Genomic DNA, 11485 nt, shown 5'->3' with positions numbered 1-11485 from the left:
ACTCATTCATTCATGCATGCATGCATTCGATCATATTGATGGAGTGCCAAAGTTTCCATCCCCCCCGGTCCCCTGGTGAACTGCCAATACGTGTGAAACCCTGCTGAATTCATCCATTCGTTCATTCAGTCGGATTGATTGAGTGCTTATTCTCTCCCCAGGTGAACTGCTGATATGTGTGAAACTCTGATGAATTAATGAATGAATCATCCATCCATTCATTCAATGCATTTTTTGAGTTCTTGCTCTCTCCTCTGGTGAACTGCTGCTAAGTGTGAAACCCTGGTGAATTCATTCATACATTCAATGCATTTATTGAGCGCTTACTCTCTCCCCTGGTGAACTGCTCATACGTGTGAAGTCCTGGTGAATTCATCCATTCATTCATTCAATCATATTTATTGAGCGCTTCCTCTGTGCAGAGCATTCAGTCGTATTGATTGAGTGCTTACTGTGCGCAGCGTACTGTACTGAGTGCTTGGAAAGTATGATTAGGTAGAGGTAATCCTGCCCAACAATGGGCTCACAGTCTAAAAGGGAGAGACAGCTGAACAAACCAAGTAGCCAGTCAGTACGTGTGAAACCCTGGTGAATACATTCATTCAATCGTATTTATTGAGTGCTTACTGTGGACAGAGCATTCATTCATTCAATCATATTTATTGAGCACTTACTGTGTGCAGAGCACTGTACTAAGCGCTTGGAACGTGCAATTTGGCAACAGGACTGGGCCCCCCGCCCACCCTGCTGCCTTGACCCCTGACCCAGGGCCAGACCCTCTCCCCGCACCGGCCACTGGGAGAGCCAGGGTGGCCCGGGGCCACCGCCCGATACAACGCAGCGGGGCCAAACCAGATCGTTTTCCACAGGAAACGACAATGAAGCCCCCATTCATCCTCTCCTGCAGTATCTGTCAAAGGCCGGTATGGGCCCAGGGCTGCACTGTCTCTCCCCGCTGCCGGATCGTACTTTCCAAACACTTAGTCCAGTGCTCTGCACACAGTTAGCGCTCAATAAATACCGCTGAATGAAGGAATGAGCACTTCCTGCATGTAGAACACTCTACCAGGTCCAGGGGGACTGTTACTGCAGCATAGCAATGGAAGAGGCTGCCCCGCCTTGGGGGAGCTAAAGTTTCCAGCCCCTTCTCCTGCTGAACAGCTAATACGTGTGAAGCCCTGGCGACTTCATTCATTCAATCATATTTATTGAGCCCTTATTGTGTACAGAGCATTCATTCATTCAATCGTGCCCTGACTGTGTGCAGAGCACTGTTCTAAGCGCTTGGAATGTCCGATTCGGCAACAGAGAGTGACAATCCCTGCCCAACAACCGGCTCACCGTCTAGAAGGGGAGGGCCAGACAGCAAAACGAAACAAGTAGTACGTGTGAAACCCTGATGAATACATTCCTTCATTCATTGAATCGTATTTATCGAGCGCTTACTGTGTGCAGAGCATTCATTCATTCATTCAATCGTATTTATTGTGCGCTGACTGTGTGCAGGGCACTGTACTAAATGCCTGGAATGTACGATTCGGCAACAGAGAGAGACAATTCCTGCCCAACGACAGGCTCGCAGTCTAGAAGAGGGGAGACAGACAATAAGACAAAACAAGTAGATAGGCATCAACACCATCAAAATAGATCAATACAATTAGAGATATATAAAGCTTGGCACATAGTAAGTGCTTAACAGATGCCATTAGTAATATTATCATTATTATTACACATCATTAATAAAATAGAGTAATAAATATATACAAATATACACAGTGTGAACCTGGCTGAAGAACCAGCCCAACCTCCCTGCTTAGATAGAGGCCACTTCTCCCTGTGGAAACAAGGATTCTCATCCACGATTACCCTCAGGTGCTGCTGGTTGAGGGGTCCGCAGGCCCAGGCCTGGGCTCCTTTCCCCGCCCCGCCGTCCCCAACCTTCCCCCTTTCCAGCTTAACGTCCAGCCCTTCCCCTTTTCATTCATTCAGTCGTATTTACTGAGCGCTTACTGTGAGTACTAAGCGCTTGGAAGGTACGATTCGGCAACAGAGAGGGACGATCCCTACCCACCGACGGGCCCTTTTCAGTGCAAGCTACCTCCGGATGCCTGGAGCATTTTCTCAGCCGACTGGGGCCCTGCCATCAGAGCAGAGCGAAGGCCTCAGATCGGAAACACTTCTCTGCTGGCTGGACCTGGGGAGGGGGAGTCCGCTTGGGGTATGAGAGGCTCCCCGGGGGCTGCTTTCCCAGCCACATAAATGGTATTTATTGAGTACTTACTCTGGGCAGAGCAATTCAACAACGTAGGTAGACACCTTTGTCCAGAAGGAGCTTACCATCCAGAGGGAATCAAACAATCAGATTTATCCAGCGCTAACTGCGTGCAGAGTACTGAAATAGGCCTACCACCACAGGGCTACATCCTCGTGCGTGCACGCAACTGGGAGTCAGAGCTTGGGAGTCAGAGGTCATGAGTTCGAATGCCGCCTCTGCCACTTGTCAGCTGGGTGACTGTGGGCAAGTCACTTCACTTCTCTGGGCCTCAGTTACCCCATCTGGAAAATGGGGATTAAAACTGTGAGCCCCACGTGGGACAACCTGATCACCCTGTATCTCCCCCCAGCGCTTAGAACAGTGCTCTGCACCTAGTAAGCGCTTAACAAATACCAACATTAATTAACGTCTATAGGCCTCAGTTACCTCATCTGTAAAATGAGGATTAAAACTGTGAGCCCCACGTGGGACAACCGGATTACCCTGTATCTCCCCCAGCGCTTAGAACAGTGCTCTGCACATAGTAAGCGCTTAACAAATACCAACATTATTATTATTATTATTAACTACACCCAAACCTGGGCATACCCACCTGTAAAGACCTGCATCCACATACATGAAGTCACTCCCGCCCTGCTAGGCCACCCGACACACTGAACTCTCCAAGCCCACCAGGCCGAGCTTAAACCAGCACAACGAGAGTGTGTAGCGGCCTGCTTTCCTTCTATGCACTTGCAGGAGCCCTCCAGTTCAGACCCCCCGTCCTTCCGTCCCCGTTGCTCATTGAGCAGGTGGTAGGGATTTCTGCACGTCCTTAGACCCCAGAACCATTGTTTTTCCTCTCTCCGTTCTTTCTTTCCATTTCCCATCCCTTCTTGTGCTACCCTGGACCTTGTTATGCTTCTTCTCTTTACATAGAACAATTTCCTGCCAGCGAAGACCCCAAGTTCAGCAGATATGAGTCTCTCTCACACTCAGAGATGATGAAGAGCCCAAAATAGAAGCAGCACGGCCTAGAGGAGAGAGCACAGATCTGGGAGTCAGAGGAGTACAGTGCTCTGCACACAGTAAGTGCTCAATAAATGCGACTGAATGAATGACCAATCGTTGGCCACGCCAATCGCCTGCTGACCGAACTTGGGCAATTCTCTTAGTTTCCCCGTGCTTCAGTCTCCTCCTCTGTAAAATGGAGATTACATATCTGTTCTCCCGCCTATATATACAGGGTTGTGGATACAGGGACTTTGTTTGAGGTTTAAGAAGGGAATTGAAAGTCTGAAACAACTGGCATGGGCAGGGGGCATGCAAATCAATAAGGGTGGAGAAGAGCTGTAGCAGAGGAGATAAAGTTTGAGATGGAGGAGGTCAGCCTGATGTCTCAATTTCTGCCAGTACTATTCTGCAGCTCGGGCGCAAGAGCAGAGAAAGCGTAATGCGGACCTGACCCACCACGATGGGTTTGGGTAGGAGGTCGACAGCCGGACAGGGGAGTGAGGGAAGTGAGTTCAGTTGAGTTCACCTTCATGTCCGTGATTAAGTTACACCGTCAGTGACGCCTTTAAATACAAAAGGAAACTGTCGTGAGCCGGGCACTCCTCACCTTACCCCAGACCTCAGAGGCCCAACCACATGGGAGGGACTTTGCCCCATCCCATCCCACGCATCGTCCATGCCCGAGCCCTGGAGAGGATTCCCCCAGTGATGGGGTACACCTACATGAGAAACAGCATGGCTCAGTGGAAAGAGCCCGGGTTTGGGAGTCAGAGGTCATGGGTTCTAATCCCGGCTCCGCCGCTTGTCAGTTGTGTGACTTTGGGCAAGTCAGTTACCTCATCTGTAAAATGGGGATTAAAACCGTGAGCCCCACGTGGGACAACCTGATCACCTTGTATCTCCCCCAGTGCTTAGAACAGTGCTTTGCACGTAGTAAGCGCTTAAAAAATGCCATTATTATTATTATTATTATTATTACACAGACACTGCCGTAACTGCACCTGCGGCTTCTGGGGCTGTGGACCTGAGCCTCGAGGAACCTGAAACCCCGCCGCGTCTCCTGTGTTTGACACCATCCTTGTCATTTGTATTTTTCTTCTTCTTTCCTTCTGTGTCTGCTTCCAACTCAGTCCCGATCCCCTTATTCCCAGACGTGAGCCCCGTGGAGGTCACGGACAGAGTTTCTAGTAAATCTGTGTATGTCTTGACCAGCACTTTATTACAGTACTTTGTGCAGAGTAAGCACTTAATATATACCATTAATCATTCATTCAGTCGTATTTCTTGAGCACCTACTGTCTGTGGAACACTTTACTAAGCGGTTGGGAGAGTACAATGTATTCCTTGCCCACAGCGAGCTTACCCTTACTATTACTAAACTCTGGCTATTGAATTGTTTTTTGTTTTTATTTCCCTTTAGAAAGACAACCCTTTCCTATGCCATAGAAGCAGCATGGCTCAGTGGAAAGAGCCTGGGCCTGGGAGTCAGAGGTCATGGGTTTGAATCCTGGATCTGCCACTTGTCAGCTGTGTGACTGTGGGCAAGTCATTTCACTTCTCTGGGCCTCAATGACCTCATCAGTAGAATGGGGATTAAGACTGTGAGCCTCACGTGGGACAACCTGATTACCTTGTATCTACCCCAGTGTTTAGAATAGTGCTCTGCATATAGTAAGCGCTTAACAAATGCCAACATTCTTCTTCTTATTATTATGAAATGAAGAGGAACATAATATTTATTCTCTTAAGCACTTAATTTGAGCCAAGGGTAGGTACAAGATAATTAGATTGGACAGTCCCAATACCAAATGCGACAATCTAAGAGATGGAGGGGGGAGATGAAATACAGGTGTCCTCTCCCCGTTCTTACAGCTGAGGAAACCGAGGCAGGGGAAAGATAAGTGACTTTTCCAAGGTCACCTAGTAGATCAGTGGCAGAACTGGGATTTGAACCCACATCTGATGTCCCGTAGGCCACACTGCCTCTCGTTATGGTTCCCATAGCTGGTGAGGTCTCAGGTTGCACCCACTCAGGCTGCTGGTCATCACCACGTCCACAGTCCAGTGGATAGAGCACGGGCCTGGGAGTCAGAAGGTCATGGGCTCGAATCCCGACTCTGCCACTTGCCTGCTGTGTGACCTTGGGCAAGTCACATAACTTCTCTGTGCCTCGGTTCCCTCATCTGTAAAATGGGGATTAAAAGTGTGAGCCCTGTGTGGGCCAGGGACTGTGTCCAACCCGATTATCTTGTATCTACCCCAGCGCTTAGAACGGTGCCTGGCACATAGTAAGTGCTTAACAAACCCCACCATCATCATCATTATTATTATTATTCTATGGGGCACCAGAGCCCGGTTAAGAGAATGCATTTGGTTCAGCGGGGACGGACCCTGGAACTTCAAGCATATGTCCTGTTGGCAATGGGACCTATCGTTCCCCGTCTCCCTCTCACTTCCTCTTTTCCCACTCCCTTCTGCATCATCCTTGCTCTTGAATTTGCACCCTTTATTCATCCCTCCCCCAGGCCCACAGAACTTATGTATATATCTGTAATTTATGCATTTATATTAATATCTGTCTCCCCAACTCTACTATAAACTCACTGTAACAGTAGACATGATCTCTGCCCTGAAGGAATTTCCAGTCTAGAGGGGAAGGCAGGTGTTAAAATACATTGCAGTGGGGGAAGCCACAAGAATATAGGATATAAGGATTTAGGGATATAAGGATATATAAGGATATGGACTTAAGTGCAGGGATGTGGGGTGAGTATTAAATTTGCTTAACAAATACGGACTTAATAGGGTGGGCAGATGAGATTTTAGTGAGGGAAGACTTTCTGGAGGAGATATGATCTTAGAAGGACTTTGAAGATGGGGAAAATGGTGGTGTTGGAGGGAGCTCCAGGAAGGAGGGAGGACATGAGCAAGAGGTAAATGGTGAGAGAAAAGAGATCCAGGCACAGTAAGTAGGTTGGCATTAGAGGAGTGGAGTGCGTAGGTTGCGTTGTAGAGGGAAAGGAGCGAGGAAAGGTAGGAGGAGAGCTGATTGAATGCCTTGAAGCCAGTAGGAAAGGAGTTTCTGCTTGATGCGGAGAGGGATGAACCACCATGGGAGGTTTTTGAGGAGTGGTCAGAGGTGGACTGAATGATTTTTGCTTTTTGAGAAAGACGATCGAGGCAGCAAAGTGAAGTGTGGACTGGAGCGGGGAGAGGGTGGAGGCAGGGAGGTCAGTGAGGAGACTGAATCGATAGTTGAGACCGTGTATGTCCGGATTCCCCCCTTCTAGATTGTGAGCCCGTGTGGGCAGGGATTATCTCTCTTTACTGCTGTATCGTACTTTCCAAAGTACACAGTAAGCGCTCGATAAGTACGATTGAATGAATGACAAGACTGAGAAGAAGGCATCATAGAAGAGGACAATCAAGACGGGACTGTGTCCGGGAGGTCAAAGTTAGCGTTTGCAGGAGTGGGTAGTCTACATTGTTGAAGGATGTTGAAAGGTGGAGGGAAGATGCGGATGGAGTAGGGTCTGTTGGATTTGGCAAGAAGGAGGGCAGTTTCCATGGAGTGGAGGAAGCAGAAGCCAAATTGCAGAGGGTAAAGGAGAGAATTGAAGGAGAGGAAATGGAGGCAGCAAGTGCAAACGACTCGTTCGGGGAGTTTGGAGAGGAATGAGAAGAGGGACTTTGAACGATAACTGGAAGGTGCTGTGGGATCAAGCTAGGGGCTTTTAAGGTGGAAGAGACATTTTCATTTTCACACTCCCATTTTCAAAGCCCTTCTGAGATCACCTCTCTTTCCGGGGGCCTTCCTCCAGCAAGCTGTCATCTTCTCATTTTATCCTCCCCTTCTGCCACTTGATTTTCTGCACCAAGCACTTAAATTACTGTAGCCCCCACAGCATTTAGGTACATACCTTATATACCTTATCATTCTCCCCCAACTTGTCATATACTAAAGTGTCTGTCACTCCCTGCTAGGCTTGCTAGGCTCTTTGACAGCAGGGAGCATTTCAGCTAATGACTTTGTACTTTCCCAAGCGTTTAATTCAGTGTTCTGCACATAGTGGGTGCTCAGTAAATGTTATTGTTGATGATGATGATGATGGTGAAACAAGCTCATCTGCCCAATATTAAAAAAGGCTTCTCTAGTTCCCATTCTGCTGCGGCTGAGAAGCACCTTCATCTTCCCCCTTCTCCCTGCAGTCGGGCCTTTCCTTCAAGGGAAATCACAGATCAGGGTGCGGCTGCCGAACCCCCAGCTGCCAAAGGCCCAGATTTATACATCTTTGCATATCAACCCAGCCCCTGCTTTCTCCTACATTCGCACCAACTCAGTCTGTTTTCTCCTAAACATCAGTCTCTTCATTCTCCAGGACTCAAAGGACAATTCAACCATCGCCTCGGGGTATCACCGGATTAAGTAGTTATTGCTGCCTTTTATCTCAACTGCAACTTTTAAACTTCACCGGCAACACCATGACACTTCAATCCCCCACTTCCAGCCAGCCCATCCCAGTGTGTGATCTCCGTAAAATCTCCCTGGCCCTTCCCCAGTCCCTCCCCTCTCCTGCTCCTTCTTCAACTCTCCCATCCTTCCCAACAGTATCTCTAGAGGAGATCACCTGCCTTCTCTCAAAACCTACCCCCTCCACCTTCTCATCTGACTGACCTCATCCCTTCGCACATCATCAAAACACTCGCCCCCCTCTTTTCTTCCCTCATCAACCACCTTCAACTGTTCACTCTCCAGTGGCTTCTTCCCCACTGCTTTCAAACAGGCCCATGTCTCCCCTATCCTTAAAAACTCTCCCTCGACCTCTTGATGTTTCCACTACAAAATTTCCTGAGGCCACCCTTTCCTCTTCATCCAATCAGCCTCCCCCCTGACTCAAGTCCTTGTCATAGCCTGGCAAGACAACTTTTTCTGCTTCCTTACTGGTTCCCTGCCTCTAGATTCCCACCTGTCCAGTTCATACTTCACTCAGCTGCCTGGATCATTTGTCTAAAGCATTCATTCATTCATTCATTCAATCGTATTTATTGAGCGCTTACTGTATGCAGAACACTGTACTAAGTGCTTGGAAAGAACAGTACAGCAATAAAGACAATCCCTGCCCACAGTGGACTTACAGTCTAGAGGGGGCTTATAGTCTAATCATCCTCATCATCCTCATCATCCTTGGTGGGGACTCTGGCATCAAGGTGGACTGAACCTGATTAGAAGCCTGTAGGCCTGGGCCCAATTCCTGCCTGATGCCTGCTCCAGTGCCTTCTACAGGTATCAAGATTGTTTTTGCTCTCCAGAGATGCCAAGTCCCAGTCTGACCGGTGCCAGGAGGCGGACTTAGAGTCTGGGATCAGCCTGACTGGAGCTTTTCCCAAGCTCCGCTCTGATTCCCGTGTTGTGATTCAGATGTAGAGCTGATAGGAGAGGTTATCTTTTTGACTTTCACCCTGTCCCTTCTGGAAATCAGATCTGGGTCATGAGACACATGACTGCCAAGGGCCTCTGAGGTCAACTGGGTCAACTATCCTACCCTGTTGGATTTTGAAATTCCATGTACCAGAGAGGACAGTGTGGGGCTGGAAGCAAGCCTGACTTGGTGATTATGTGCCGGGGGCATTATTATTATTCACTATTCGTTATGGTGTTTATTAAATGTGACTATATGCCAAGGACTGGGGTGGAAAAAATACAATCACATCAGAAAAAGTCCCCGTCGTACTTGGGACTCGGGATTTAAGAGGGAAGGTGTGACTGTGACAGTGTGAATGGCTGAGTCGATGCCATGGGAGGACAGCTCAAATATTTGACAGCACTTCGAGTTAAGCCAGGTTTCTTTTTGCAAAAACCAGCACTCAGTGGACTTTCCTTTGTTGGCAGGGGTTTCGGGGCTATTCCAGAGTGTTTCTGCCACCGATGAACGTGGTCCTGGATTCCAGTATGGTGTAGTGGATAGAGCACGGGCCTGAGAGTCAGAAGGCCATGGGTTCTAATTCCACTTCTGCCCCTTGTCTGCTGTGTGACTTTGGGCAAATCACTTCTCATCTTAGGCACTGAATATAGTAAGCACTGAACAAATACCGCAATTATTATTATTATTACATCACTGTGCACAGTCACTGCGCAAATATTTGTGTGGAACTGCACAGGAGCACTAAATTTGTGTGTGTGTTTGTGTTTCTACTTATACCGTTTGTGTGAATGTGTTTTTGCTTGCTCTGTGAGTGATTGCATAAGGGAGAATGTGGATGTCTTCTCCCTCTGGGTGTCTGATCATTTTGTGAATTTGTATATCTAACAATCGATGGCATTTATTGAGTGCTTTCTTTGTGCAGAGCATGGTATGAAGCACTTGGGAAAGTACAATACTGGGTAAGTAGGCGTGATTATTGTTGATAACAACAATATTGTATTGTTGTTGTATTTTTAAGTGCTTATTAAGTAATAATAATGATTATGGTATTTAAGTGCTTACTATGTGCCAAGTACTGTTCTAAGCACTGGGGTAGATACAAGGTTATCAGGTTGTCCCAAGTGGGGCTCACAGTCTTAACCCCATTTTACAGAGGAGGCAACTGAGGCCAGAGAAGTGAAGTGACTTGCCCACGGGGACACAGCAGACAAGTGGCGGAGTTCGGATTAGAATCCATGACCTTCTGACTCCAAGGCCCATGCTATGGAGAAGCACATGGCTCAGTGGAAAGAGCACGGGCTTTGGAGTCAGAGGTCATGGGTTCAAATCCCAGCTCTGCCACTTGTCAGCTGTGTGACTGTGGGCAAGTCACTTAGCTTCTCTGTGCCTCAGTTCCCTAATCTGTAAAATGGGGATTAAGACTGTGAGCCCCATGTGGGACAACCTGATTCCCCTGTGTCTACCCCAGCGCTTAGAATAGTGCTCTGCACATAGTAAGCGCTTAACAAATACCAACATTATTATGTCCACTAGGCAATGCTGCTTCTCTATGTATCAAATACTGTTCTATGGGAGTCAGAGGTCATGGGTTCAAATGCCAACTCTGCCACGTGTCAGCTGTGTGACATTGGGCAAGTCACTTAACTTCTCTGTGCCTCAGTTACCTCATCTGGAAAATGGGAATTAAGACTGTGAGCCTCAGGTGGGACAACCTGCTTACCTTGTATCTACCCAGTGCTTAGAGCAGTGCTTGACACATAGTAAGCACTTAATAAATACCAAAATTATTATCATTATGCAGGTTAATCAGATTGGACACAGTCCCTATCCTACATGGGGCTCACAGTTTAAGTAGGGAGGAGAACAGGTATCAAATCCCCATTTTACAGATGAGGAAAGTGGGGCACAGAGAAGTGAACTGACTTGCCCAAAGTCACACAGCAGGCAAGTGGCAGAGCCAGGATTAGAAGCCAGGTCCTCTGATCCAATCAATCAATCAATCAATGGTATTTATTGAGGGCTTGTTGTGTGCAGAGCCATGTACTGATAACTTGAGTGAGTGCAGTTTAATAGAGTTGGAAGACGTGTTCCCTGGCCACAATCAGTTCACAGTCTAGAGGGGAAGACAGACATAAACATAAATAATTTATAGACATGTATGTAAGTGCTGTGGGGCTGAGGGTAGGGCGAATAAAGGGCGCAAATCTGCGTGTTACGACCACGCAGAAGGGAGAGGGTGTAGAGGAAGTGAGGGCTTAGTCAGGGTAAACCTCTTGGAGAAGCAGCATGGCCTAGTGGGAAGAGCACGAGTTTAGGAGTCAGAGACGTGATTTCTAATCCCAACTCTTCCACTTGTCTGCTCTGTGATCCTAGGCACGTCATTTAACTTCTCTGTGCCTCAGTCACCTCATCTGTAAAATGGGAATTAAGACTGTGAGCTCCATGTGGGATAGAGACCGCATCCAACCTGATTACTTTGAATCTACCCCAGTACTTAGAACAGTGCTTGGCCCACCGTAAGTGCTTAACAATCACCATAATAATAATTATTATTTGAATGAGGCTTTGAAGGTGGGGAGAGTTACAGTCTGCAGAATATGACGGAGGAAGGCGTTCCCAGCTAGAGGTAGGATGTGAGTGAGTTGTCAGTGACAAGATAGATGCGATCGAGGTACATCGAGCTCGTTGATATTAGAGGAACAAAGTGAGCAGGCTGAGTTGTAACAGGAAATCATTCATTCAATAGTATTTATTGAGTGCTTACTGTGTGCAGAGCACTGTACTAAGCGCTTGA

Source organism: Ornithorhynchus anatinus, chromosome 3 (genome assembly GCF_004115215.2).
Source record: "Ornithorhynchus anatinus isolate Pmale09 chromosome 3, mOrnAna1.pri.v4, whole genome shotgun sequence".
Taxonomy (NCBI): Eukaryota; Metazoa; Chordata; class Mammalia; order Monotremata; family Ornithorhynchidae; genus Ornithorhynchus; species Ornithorhynchus anatinus.
The sequence above is the reverse complement of the archived record's forward strand: the minus strand, read 5'-3'. Positions refer to the sequence as shown.